Source organism: Suricata suricatta, chromosome 9 (assembly GCF_006229205.1).
Source record: "Suricata suricatta isolate VVHF042 chromosome 9, meerkat_22Aug2017_6uvM2_HiC, whole genome shotgun sequence".
NCBI classification, from domain to species: Eukaryota; Metazoa; Chordata; class Mammalia; order Carnivora; family Herpestidae; genus Suricata; species Suricata suricatta.
The window spans coordinates 35,914,164-35,926,469 of record NC_043708.1 but is presented as its reverse complement, the minus strand read 5'-3'; the positions used below and the strand labels follow the sequence as shown (position 1 = coordinate 35,926,469).

Below are 12,306 nucleotides of genomic sequence, written 5' to 3'. Positions count from 1 at the left end.
TTTTTCAAAGCATCATAGAGTTCTGTAATCTTTCCTCTCAGGAACTTGGAACAAAATCACTAAGATTCCAGGATAGCTTTAGGATAATGTGGCATCAGAGCGGGTTTTCCAGCACTGCATAAAGAATATTCTGCAGCAGGCTTCATCACTTTTTCTGTTTAGAAAAGCAACAACAATCGTTGCTTAGAGGTTACCACTTGAATTCATTCTCCTACGAGACATCAAGAAAAATACCTAAAATATTCTTTATATGGAAATCTCCTTTGATGATAGGGGGTAGGTGGCAGGGAGGTGTAGGACTGTCCATACCCTAGGAATGTGCTAGTAAATCTATCAGAGAGGAATATCAGATCCAGATACAGTAAACATATTTAAGCATTTTTGTACATCTATAATCAAGGCCATCAAGAGGCAAATAGAATCATACCATGCATTTTCTAATCCCAGCAACAACCCTATGAAATGAGTAATGTTAACCCTATTTTACATGAAAAGAGAATATTAAACTACCAAGAATAATATTTAAAATCATAGAAATCTCAATCATTGTCTATCCTGGTACATATTAATTTGTGCTGCATTTCAACTGAGAATTTTGAAATGAAAGACTATCACATGAAATCACTGAGCACAAGGACATGCATATGAGTGGACACAAGTTTTTCTAGACCACTAGTTCTTAACCTGTTTGGATCCCTTTATTCTCTTGAAAATCTTTGAGAACTCCTGGTCACCCATGTGGCTCCATCATTAAGTAGCTGACTTCCATACAGGTCACGATCTCACAGTTGCTGGGTTTGAGCCCCACATCAGGTAACCATGAGCCCCACATCGGGTAAGCATGAGCCCTCCTTTGGATGAGCAGGAGCCCTGGGTGAGCCCTGCTTCTCTTTCTCTCTCTGTCCATCCCTCTCTCTCTGCCCCTCACTCACTTGTGTCCTCTCTCTCTCTTAAAAAAAATTTTTTTTCTGAAGACTCCCAAAAGCTTTTGTTTATTATATAGGTTCTATCCATGGATATTTACCATAGTAGAATTTAAAACCATGGATGTGCTTTATATATTTCAATGAATTTATTTTTAAATAACAATAAGCCTATTACATATTTTTTAAATGTTTATTTTATTTTATTGAGAGAGAGGGAGGCAGAGAGAGAAGGAGAGAGAATCCCAAGCAGGCTTGATACTGTCATCACAGAGCCCAATGCAGGGCTCAATCTCACCAACTATGAGATCATGACCTGAGCTGAAACCAAGAGTCAGACACTTAACCAAATGAGCCACCCGCGCCCAATACATATTAACATATATAACACGTTTTTTTAGAAAATATATTTTTTCCCAAAAATATAGTAAGAGAAACTGATCTGTTATACACATTTACAAACTGCTTCACTATCTGGTATATAAAAACATCTGGATTCTCATACATATTTTTATACCCAGGCTGTTGTGATATGCTGCTTTTGTTGATGTATATAAAGAAAATCTACCCTCAGAAGGATACATAGTTGGGAATGAGAGGAATATTTTAATACCCTTTTCAGATAATGTGTATTCTTTGATACTAAGCCAAAACTCAACAAGCAGTGGTTTCTTGAATGTTGGTTGTAATGCAGAATTTGAAACCATACCAAGCAGCTTTTCACAATGAGTTACATTAAAATCCATTGGTCTCTCTTGCACTTTGAATAGATTGTTTACCCATGTGTGATACTGTAACATCTTGCATTGATCATTTAGAAAACATTAATTCACTAAATTGTGCAAATCTTCCAAATGTTCACACATTTCATCACACAATATCAAAAAATCATATTCATTAATTTCATCAATACTCATAAAAGTCTTTATGTTTTTGGAAGCTGACAATCTCACTGTATTGGATATGTTTTCCAAAATTCCCATTTTCTGTTAAATCTCAAATTTCATTTTAGCAACCGATCCTGACAAGTATTTTCCTTAAAGTGACAGATCACTTGTTTCATCTTTTAGAAAATATCTGCCAAATATACAATTCAATGAATGCATACCAAGCAGAAATTAGCAGCACAGCCAAAACTAGAACCCAGGTCTCACGGACATGAGGGAACTGTTCTCCCCTCTGTTTAGCACCTTATTCCATCTCAATGAAGACAGCCCCTCCACAACTTGCTCCCAGTTAGAACTCAGATCCTCTGGCCCTTCTGGTAGCTCTGAGGATATCACGAGTGCAAGTCCATAGAGTCTCCATAACAAGTGACCAGGAAGGGAGAGTGGCCAGTCTTTCCTCCTCCCCTATTATGGTTAGCTATTTTCAATTAATTTTTACTCTGTAGGGATCTAAATGTGCCAGTGTTTGTAGACAGCCCTGGCTGATAAAATGCCAAGTAGACTGCTCTCAACTTCTGTCTCAGGGGACTCTGCCAAGGCATTAGTCCAGTTTTTTCCCAATTATTTAATTATGATAAAATATGTATTATATAAAATTTATCATCTTAATCATTTTAAGTATATAGTTCAGTGATATTAAGTATGTTCATAATGGTGTGCAAGCATCACTATCTGTATCCATAACTCTTCATTCTTGTAAAATTGAAACTTCGTACCCACTAAACACTCACTCCTCATTCCTCCCTCTTCCCAGCCCTGACAACCACTATTTTATTTTCTGTCTCTATAATTTTGACTCGTCTGGTAACAAAAGACAAAGAAGGACACTCTATAGTAATAAAGGGGACAATCCAACAAGAGGATATAACAATTGTAAATATTTATGCACCCAACATGAAGCACCAAAATATATAAAGGAGTTAATAACAAACAGAAAAGAAATAATCTATAGTAAGACATAAATAGTTGGGGACTTTAACAGCCCACTTGCATTGATGGACAGATCATCCAAACAGAAAACCAACAAAGAAACAGTGGCTTTGAATGACACATTGGGCCAGATGGACTTAACAGACATACTCAGAACATTCCATCCTAAAACATCAGAATTCCTTTCAAGTACACAGAGAACATTCTCTAGAATAGATCACATATTAGGCCACATGACAATTCTCAAAAAAATTTAAAAAAGTGAAGCCATACCATGCACCTTTTCTGATCACAACACTGTAAAACTAGAAATCAGACAAGAAAAAGTCTGAAAAGAGCACAAGTACATAGAGGTTAGATAACAGGCTATTAAACAATGAATGGGTCAACCAAGAAGTCAAAAATTACATGAAAACAAATGAAATGAAGACACAATGGTGCAAAATCCCTGGGATATAGTAAAAGTGGTCCTGAGAAGGAAGTTGATAGCAATACAGCCTCCCTCAAGAAGCAAGAAAAATCTCAAATATAATTTTGACTAGTCTAATCACCTCATCTAAATGGAATTATACAGTATTATCTTTGTATGACTGGCTTATTTCACTTAGCATAAGGTCCTCAGAGTTCATGTATATTGTAGCATGTGTCAGAATTTCCTTCCTTTTTAAGGGGGAATATTCTATTGTATGTACATACCACATTTTCCTTACCCATTCATCCGTGAATGGACACTTGTGTTGCTTTCACATTCTGGCAACTGTGAACAATGTTGCTATGAACATGGGTGTACAAATACCTCTTTAAGACCCTGCTTTCAATTCTTTTAAGTATGTACCCAGAAGTGGAATTGCTGGATCATATGGTAATAAATTTAATATTTTGGGAAACCACTATACTGTTTTCCACAGTGTAGGCCAGTGTTTGTTAATTCATATATACTCAGAATGGGCCTGGCTACCTCTTTTCTGGCCTGCAGTACTGCCTACAACAGGACAATCTGTGGAAACCTCCTTCTGCTTATCTAAGCACAAATAAACCTTGTCTCTGCAAGTGTAAGTTTTCCACCCAGACAGCCTGGATCAGCCTTACATGACAGAAATACACTTCTCTGATCCTCCCTTCAGCCAAGTGCCTGGTGTTATGGGGCCAGGAGACCTCCAGACCCTGTCTTGGTCTCCTTTGACTTCAAAGGCCTTGAAACAGCTATTCTGAACCCAGGATACCAGCTCTAAATAACTTTCTGGTCCCCAAGTCTCTCTCTTGAAGGGAACCCAGATTACCCCATGATACCAAAAGTTATTGCAAATAGTAACACACATCCCTGCCACATGCCATATGTGTTTGTTTCCTAGGGCTACAATAATAAAGTACCAAAAATCAGTAATTTATTCTTCCATAATTCTGGAGCCAGAAGTTCAAAACCTAGGTGTGGGCAGGACTGGCTCTTTCTGGAGGCTCTGAGGGAGAATCCATCCCCGGACCATTTTCTAGATTCTACTGGCCACCAGCAGTCCTTGGTGTTCCTTGACTGCATATCTCCAAGCTCTGCCTCTGTCTTCACATCACCTTCTCTTTGTGTTCATGTTTTTATGTCTGTGTCTCTTTCTCCCTGTTTCTCTTCTAAGGACACTTGACATTGGTTTTAGAACTTATTCAAACCCAGGATGATCGCATCTTAATAATCTCTCTTTTTTTTTTTTTTAAGTAGGCTCCATGCCCAGCGTGGAGCCCAATTCAGAGCTAAATTCATGACCCTGAGGTCAAGACCTGAGCTGAGACCAAGAGTCAGAAGCCTAACTGACTGAGTCACCCAGGCACTCCTCACATCTTAAGGTTCTTAACATAATTACATCAGCAAAGACCTATTCCAAATAAGGTCACATTTACAGGTTCTGGGCAAACATATAGTTTGGGGGCTACCATTCAACTCACTACACCCTAGGCAAAGAGAAAAGAGAAGGGCCCATCTGTTCTTAAGGGGAGACAGACACAGATGAAGAAATGGTATGCTTGCCTCTACCAAGCCAGCTTTGTTTGCCTTTGGACAACTTACACTCCAGGACTGATGATCAAAAATAATGTGATTCAACTTGATTTGAATAGAAGCCTACTCCAAAATAACTAATAAAACAAGAGTTACCTTTATAAGTATTTTTCTTCCTAAAGAATTGGCATTTCCTGCTTAGCAAGAGACTCTAAGACTGCCTATTTCTCACATCAACTGAATCAATTATTACCATACAACCCTGTCCCTGGGAACCCTGCCTCTTACCCATTTAAAAAGGAAAACAGATAATGAGTTTAATTAAACTTGATTGGAAAGTTTGAGAAAAGCTCCTGGAGGTAATTACAAGACAGGGCCACCCATGACTGAGAGAGCTTTCCTAATAGATAAGTAAAAACTAATCTTTCAAAGAAGAAAGAGTATATTTATGTGCAAGTGGAGAATAGGATCCTGGTTAGAACTGAGGAATACATTGACCTAGAAGAAATGGAAACATCTATAAGATGGGTGCTGTGCATGCGATAACAATTTCCCATGCAGAAGAATGATTCACTCGATCAGCTCAGATACGAGGACACGAAGTTATAAGGACATGCCTGTGGCACTCATGAGATCAGGCTGAATTAAGGTCATGCGATACAGACTGAGTTAGACAGGCGTGATCCTTAGGGCATTCAGATGTCTATAGATTTGTCATCTTCGTGTTTGCTACAGGAAATGTTCCAGATTAGTGGGGACCAAGAATGAATACCAAGCAGTACTCTTGAGCTGTGGGACGCCCCCAGGTGAAATCCCTGAGCCTCTGGGTGTATTCCCAGGAGTGGACACAGGTCATGGAATCTCACTGCCAACGTGACTCATTAGAGGCAGAACAGGGCTGCCAGGAGTGCTTTCTAGCCTGAGGCTTCTTTATCATGTGTCAGGATGGTTGGGTACCTTGGCTGCTACCCCAGGGGACAGCTATCAGAGGAGCTCCTCATCCTGCTCAAAGGTCAGGGTGCTGGAGGAAACATGCAGGCAGTAGCCCAGTGGCCTGCTAGGGAATCCATGTTTTGAGATGGGTTGGAGATTAGAAAACACAAACTCATTATATGGAAACCAACTGGACAATAAACTATATTTTTAAAATAATAATAAAAAATAAATAAAAAACAAATAAAGAGAACAAAAACACAGCCCCAAATGTTCCATCCCCAATACCCTCCAAACCCCTCTTACCCAGTGTCTTTGAGGTGAAGCCTAGAATCTTTATCCAGTGGCTTTGCTTCAAGGATATTTTCCCTACCCACTCAGAAGAGAGAGACTGAACCCCACAGGCAGATAAGCATGCAGAGAAAAGAAATCTATCTATTATGATGGAATAATAGAGTCAGGACAATAGTACCAACATTTCACAAATAGGTAACTTTTTGCCATCAAATCGTTTTTCTTACACTTAACATGCTGCTGGAGGATGCTAAGCTTTTCATTCAACACTCAAGAAATCAAAGTGAGTCAACTTTCAACGTCCCTTAACTTGGGAGACATACATAAAATCTTTCAGTATGGACTGGTGTGTGGAAGTGGGGTGCTGCTGTAACAAATACATAAAAATACAAGAGTGACTTTGGAACTGTGTGAAGACTGGAAGAATTTTGAAGGATACCAGAGACAAAACGTAAATTGGCCCCAATAGATTGTTAGCAAAAGGGATTTTGAGGACACTGCTGATGAAGTCTTAGAAGGAAGTGAGGAACGTTATTGGAAAACAAAGAAAAGGAAATGCTTGTCACATAGTGGCAGATAGCTCAGCAAAGTTGTCTCCTGCAGCTAAACGGAAAGCAGACCGTGTAAGGAATGACCTTGATTAGTTAGCTAAAGAGATTTCCAAGCAAAGTGAAGACGATACCACCTTGTATCTTGTATCCCTGTTGCTGCTTATATTAAAATGTATAAGGAGGGGGCCCCAGGGTGGCTACAGTCAGTTGTGTCTGACTCTCGATTTCGGCTCAGATCATGATCCCGTGGTTGTGGGATCAAGCCCCACATGTGGTTCTGCACTGAGCATGAAGCCTGCTTGGGATTCTCTCTCTCACACCCTCTGTGCCTCTCTCTAATTAAAAATAATAATAAAGTGCACAGGATGAGAGATAAATGAAGGGAAAACTGTTACACAAAGGTTAGCACTTAATTATTTTGAAAAGTATTAGACTTCTCAGATGGCAAATGATGCTAAAATTAAGGAATGGCTTCCTTGCACTGTCAGGAAAATAAATATGGCAAGGAGAAAAAACCAAAAGTGTAACTATACAACCTTTTGTTAAAATCTCAAGACAGATCTCAAGAATCATGTAAAAAGCCCTCTCAAGACATTAAGGGTATGTCTCTGGATCCTCTAAATCCAACCAAAGGGCCAATTGGAAGCTTAGGAGCCTTGTCCCACAACTATCTCCAGCAGGAGCACAAGGTGGAGAAGGGCTTATCTCAAAAAGATCTGTAAGATGTGGCTCTCATCAAATGGAACCCCAGAGAAATCCATGGAAGACCCCTAAAGTTTTCAAGAAAGTTATTTCAGCAAAAACACTACTAGGTTGGACTGAAAGGGATAGAAATAGTACCAGGAAAAGAGGGGTTTGGACTCACAAAACCCCAGTATCAGGAAGCCGACTGATGGCATGATTAAACTGCAAATGTGTCCTTTCTTTCATTTAAAAAGACAGGATGGAATCAAGAACCCAGGGGACAGAGCCAAGGAGAAATATTCCCAGCACTCTTCTTTACCTCCCATTTCTGCCTTTTGAAATGAAATGTCCATGGTTATTAATCTATGCCTATTCCTGAACTGCAGGTCACAGAGCCAAGAGGTGGACAACTTGTCTCTCTGGCTTTTAAAATGGATAAATCTAGAGGAATGTCACATAAAGGGGATGGTTCCTGATTTAGGTCATGTGATTCTGGACATTGAGACTCTAGGCCTCTCTTGGAAGGAGGTGAATATATTTTGTGTATGGGAGGGATACCGTGGGGGTGAACCACTGGGAGTCAGGAGGCAGACAGTGGGGAGCAGACTCAAGATGGCTCCCTGCGATCTGAGAACAGCGATCTGAATATCAGAACAATCCACTGGTTTTCCTTCAGGTTTTCTTTCACTTATTGAATCAGTGATGAGTCATGGATGGAAACACACCATGAGTTTCCTGGAAAAACCATAGCAGAGCCTTTGTATATACACCCTTACTTGCCCCGTAGTCCTATTTTTGTAGAGCCTGCACCTGAAGACTTCTCCTGCCTTCCCAGGTTGCTGACTGCGGCATGAAGTCGGCAGGAGAACCGCTGCGGGCATCCCCCAGGGGGCTCACGTGTGAGGCCATCGTGACTGGTCCTTCAAGGAGTGGAGACAATTCCCGAGAGGCGCGGCCACACCTAGCCACTTGTCCCTGGATGGTAACAGCAGAATACAGTCTCTCCCAACTTGTCCTCTACTCACTTTGGTTTCTCACTTTTATCTTTAAAAAGAGATCAGTAAATAGCCAATGAGCTGTTCATGTGTGACGTGTGCACTTTCCTGCAAAGCTGGGATACTATAGCAAGCAGTAAAGATGAAAGGAGACATGCGGTCTCATGATGAAAACAAAGCCTCCAAAACTGACGTGCTTTTTATTCATGAGCTTTTAAAAGTGCTTCTGCCCAGCCATTCCCTTCCCTCTCCCACTGCTGTAATTCAGCTAATCTGTTCATGCCGTGTTTTATGAATCTTCAGAGGTTTCCCTCTGTGATAATTCCTCACCAAATTACCCATAAGAAGAGAACAGGATGACACCCCCACAAAGATGCCTCATGACCTTTGGGGGCCTCACACTTAGAGGCTGGGGAATCGACAATGGAAGCTCCCCTCCATCTCCCGACTGCCTCCTCTCAGCCGGCCTGGGCTTCCGAAGCTCTCACAAAGCAAGGGCTTGCCTTTGAGATTCCACAGGCTTGATTAGTTTGATGACTATCATTGACGCTTCACATGGCTCAGGATGTGAATTCGCTATTGTCTGAGCATACCAGGTGCCGCAGGGCCATGTGGAAGAGTGATAATATAGTTTTTGTGTCCGTGAAATAGCCTGGAAATGTCTAACTAATTAACACCATCTGATGTTCACATTTCCTCATTCAAGCAAGCTAGAAGGCTCTGCGTGCCAGCTTTCTTTCTAATCTGGGATACAGTAAACAGTGGAGTGGCGTGGGTCAATCCCTGACGCTTGCATTCTCAAAAACTCAGAAAAAAAAAGTTATGTATTTAGGGGGATGTGGGCTCAACATGTTAACCCTAATGCTTGACCTGGATCTGCCTTATGCTTCCATATTGTAATTACTCTGGCCTCAGAGAGAGCCCCTTTTATACCAACAGGCACGTCTCAGTCTGCTGCTGAGGCTGTCTATGGTCTGTCTTACTAGGCTGTTGAAAAAAAGAATGCACACTAGTTATTTGACCTATTTCTCAGGCATTGAGACTCTGGTGAAGATAGGTATGCTTCTTTTATAGGAGTAGTCTCTTCTTTCCTTTCTGACTACTTTTAGCTAATTTGAACTTAAACTGTCAATGGTTGCTCCCACATTTCCAATTGTTTATACCACTATTCCTTGATTTAGCAACTGTATACACATTACTAGTAATGATGATTTAGCTTGATTTTGCATGACCTATCTATGCTTCCCATCCTCCTAACATAGGTATATCACCATTTTAATTGCATCTGTAATCAGGGGCTACATTAATAAGACTATGTGAATATTCTCTGCGGCCTAGTAACATACAGTGGCATCACGTACCTACAATACATGCACTAAAAGAGGAGCATCGTGTCTGAAGCATCCTTCCAAATAATGCATAACTTCAACCTCATCATGAGAAAATATCAGAAAACCCAAACCAAGGGACATCCTAAAAAGTAACTGACTGGGATTGTTCAAAAGTGTCAGTCATGAAAGACAGGGAAAGACTTGGGACTCTCTTGATAAAAATACTCAACAAAATAGTAACAGAAGGAAACGGTTTCAACATAATAAAAACTGTATATGAGAAACCCACAGCAATTTTCTTCATTGCTTAATTCTTTTTTCCACTGGCTGTGAAGCGATCCTTTATTGAAATACCTTCTTTTGTAGCTCTTAACTAGCTGGGCATTCCACCGCCCCACTATTGATGTCACCCATGATGTCATGAGGGTGGCTGTCATCAACACTGCAGCCCAGAGACTGGCGGTCCCCAGAATCTCTTTAATGGTCCCAGAGAGTTCTCTGGCTAATGATCGGTGCCACATCTGTTGGGCAATGTTGACAATCTCATCAAAAGTGATATTTCCACGGTGCTTAGTGTTTTTCTGCTTCTTTCTGTCTCGTGGCGGTTCCTTGAGGGCTGTGATCACCAGGGCAGAGGCAGAAGGTACCTCTTCAATTGGGCCTGACTGTTCTGAACGGTCAGTTTCACCATAATCCCCCCCGTCCTTCCAATCACTGGCTGCCTTGGCGATGTCATCACCAACCTATTTTGGAGACAGACCCAGTGGGCCGATCTTCGGGCCCAGGGCAGACGTGGCACCGACTTCACCACCAGTTCACCTCAGGTATATGACTTTGATCTCATTGGGGTTGAACTTAGGCAGCATCGTGAAGGCAGTTGGTGTCAGATGAACCCAGATTCAGGATGACGAAGACTTGCACCATTGTCTCCTCCAAGCCAAAACCCTTCATTGCTTAATTTTCTTTATAATTACTACATTTCTTAATTTTCTTAATGATTACTGATGTTGAGCATCTTTTCATGTGTTTCTTGGCCATACATATATCTTCTTTGGAGAAATTCAAGCCTTTTGCGCATTTTTAAATTGGGTTGTTTGTTTTGTTGTTGAGTTTCAGAAGCTCTCTGTCTTTTCTGGATATCAACCGTTTATTTGATCTACAATGTGTAAATACTTTCTCCTTTTCTGTCACTTTTCTACTCTAGATAGTGTCTTTGGGTGAACAAATTTTTTTGAATTTTCATTAAGTCCAATTTCTCTATTTTTTCTTTTGTTTCCTGTGTCTTTGATATCATTTCCAATAAATCATTGCCAAATCCAACATCATGAAGATTTTGTCCTAGTTTCCTTCTAAGAGTTGTTTTGTTTTAGGTCTTACATTTGGGTTCTTGATCCATCTTGACTTAATTTTTTAATATGGTGTTAGGCAATGGCACAACTTAATTCTTTGATATGCACATTCCATTTTCCCAGCACTACTTGTTGAAAAGAATGTCCTTTCTCCATCTAATAGTCAAAATCATTTGACCGTATATGTGAGGGTTTATTTCTGGGTTTTCTATTCTGTGCCACGGGTCTATATACTTGTCCTTATGCCAATACTATATGTAGCTTTGTAGTAAGTTTTAAAATCAGAAAGTGTGAGTCCTCCAGTTTTGTCCTTTTTCAAGATTGTCTGGTCTATTCAGGGTTCCCTGAGATTCCACATGATTTTTTTTTAAAAGGATTTTTGTTTCTACAAAAAAAACTTCATTGGGATTTTGATAGCAGTAGCATTGAATCTATACGTCACTTTGGGTAGTATTGACATTTGAACAATGTCAAGTCTTCCAACCCATGAGCGTGGTGTATGTTGCCATTTATTTATGTCTTCTTTAATTTCTTTCAGCAATGTTTTATAGTTTTTATTGTACAAATCTTTCACCTTCTCAGCTAATTCCTAAGGATTTTATTCTTGTTGATGCTGTTCAGTATGTGGAATTATTTTATAATGTCCCTTTCAGATTGTTCACTGTGTATAGAAATGCACCTGATTGTGCGTTGACTTTATATTCTGCTTTGTTTATTAGTTCTAAAAAATTTTAATGGAGTCTTTAGGGTTTTCTACATATAAGATTGTATCAAGTGCAAACAGTGATAATTTTACTTCTCTCCAATTTGGATGCCTTTTATTTTTTTCTTGCCTAAATTGCTCTTGACAGAACTTCCAGTACTGTGTTGACTATAAGTGGTAAAAGTGGGCATGATTGTCTTGTTCCTGACCTTAGAGGAAAAACTTTCCATCCTTCACCACTGAGCATCACCTTTGCTGTGGGCTTTTCATATATGGTTTTATTATGTTGAGGTCATTTCCTTCTATTCCCATTTTGTTGAGTATTTTTATTAAGAAGGATGTTAAATTTTGTCAAATGAGTTTTCTGCATGAATTGAGATGATCATGTATTTTTTTTCCTTCATTTTGTTGATCTGGCATGTTGACTGATTTTCCCATGTTGAATCTTTGTATTCCAGCAATAAATCCCACATGGTCATGGTGTATAATCCTTTTAATACACTGCTGTCAATTTATTCTGTTTGCTAGTATTTTATTGAGAATTTGTGCATAAATGCCTATGAGGCATATTGGTCTGCAATTTTCTCTTCCTGTAGTATCTTTTCCTGGCTTTTATATTAGGGTTATGCTGGCCTCATAAAATGAGTTAGAAAGTCCTCCTTCCTCTTTAATTTTTTGGAAA

General features: G+C 39.8%; 1 pseudogene; it reads right to left on the bottom strand.

Moving 5' to 3' along the window:
* Positions 1 to 9,941: 9,941 nt before the first annotated feature.
* Positions 9,942 to 10,496, bottom strand: LOC115301959 (annotated as a pseudogene).
* Between the last annotated feature and the right edge of the window lie 1,810 nt (positions 10,497 to 12,306).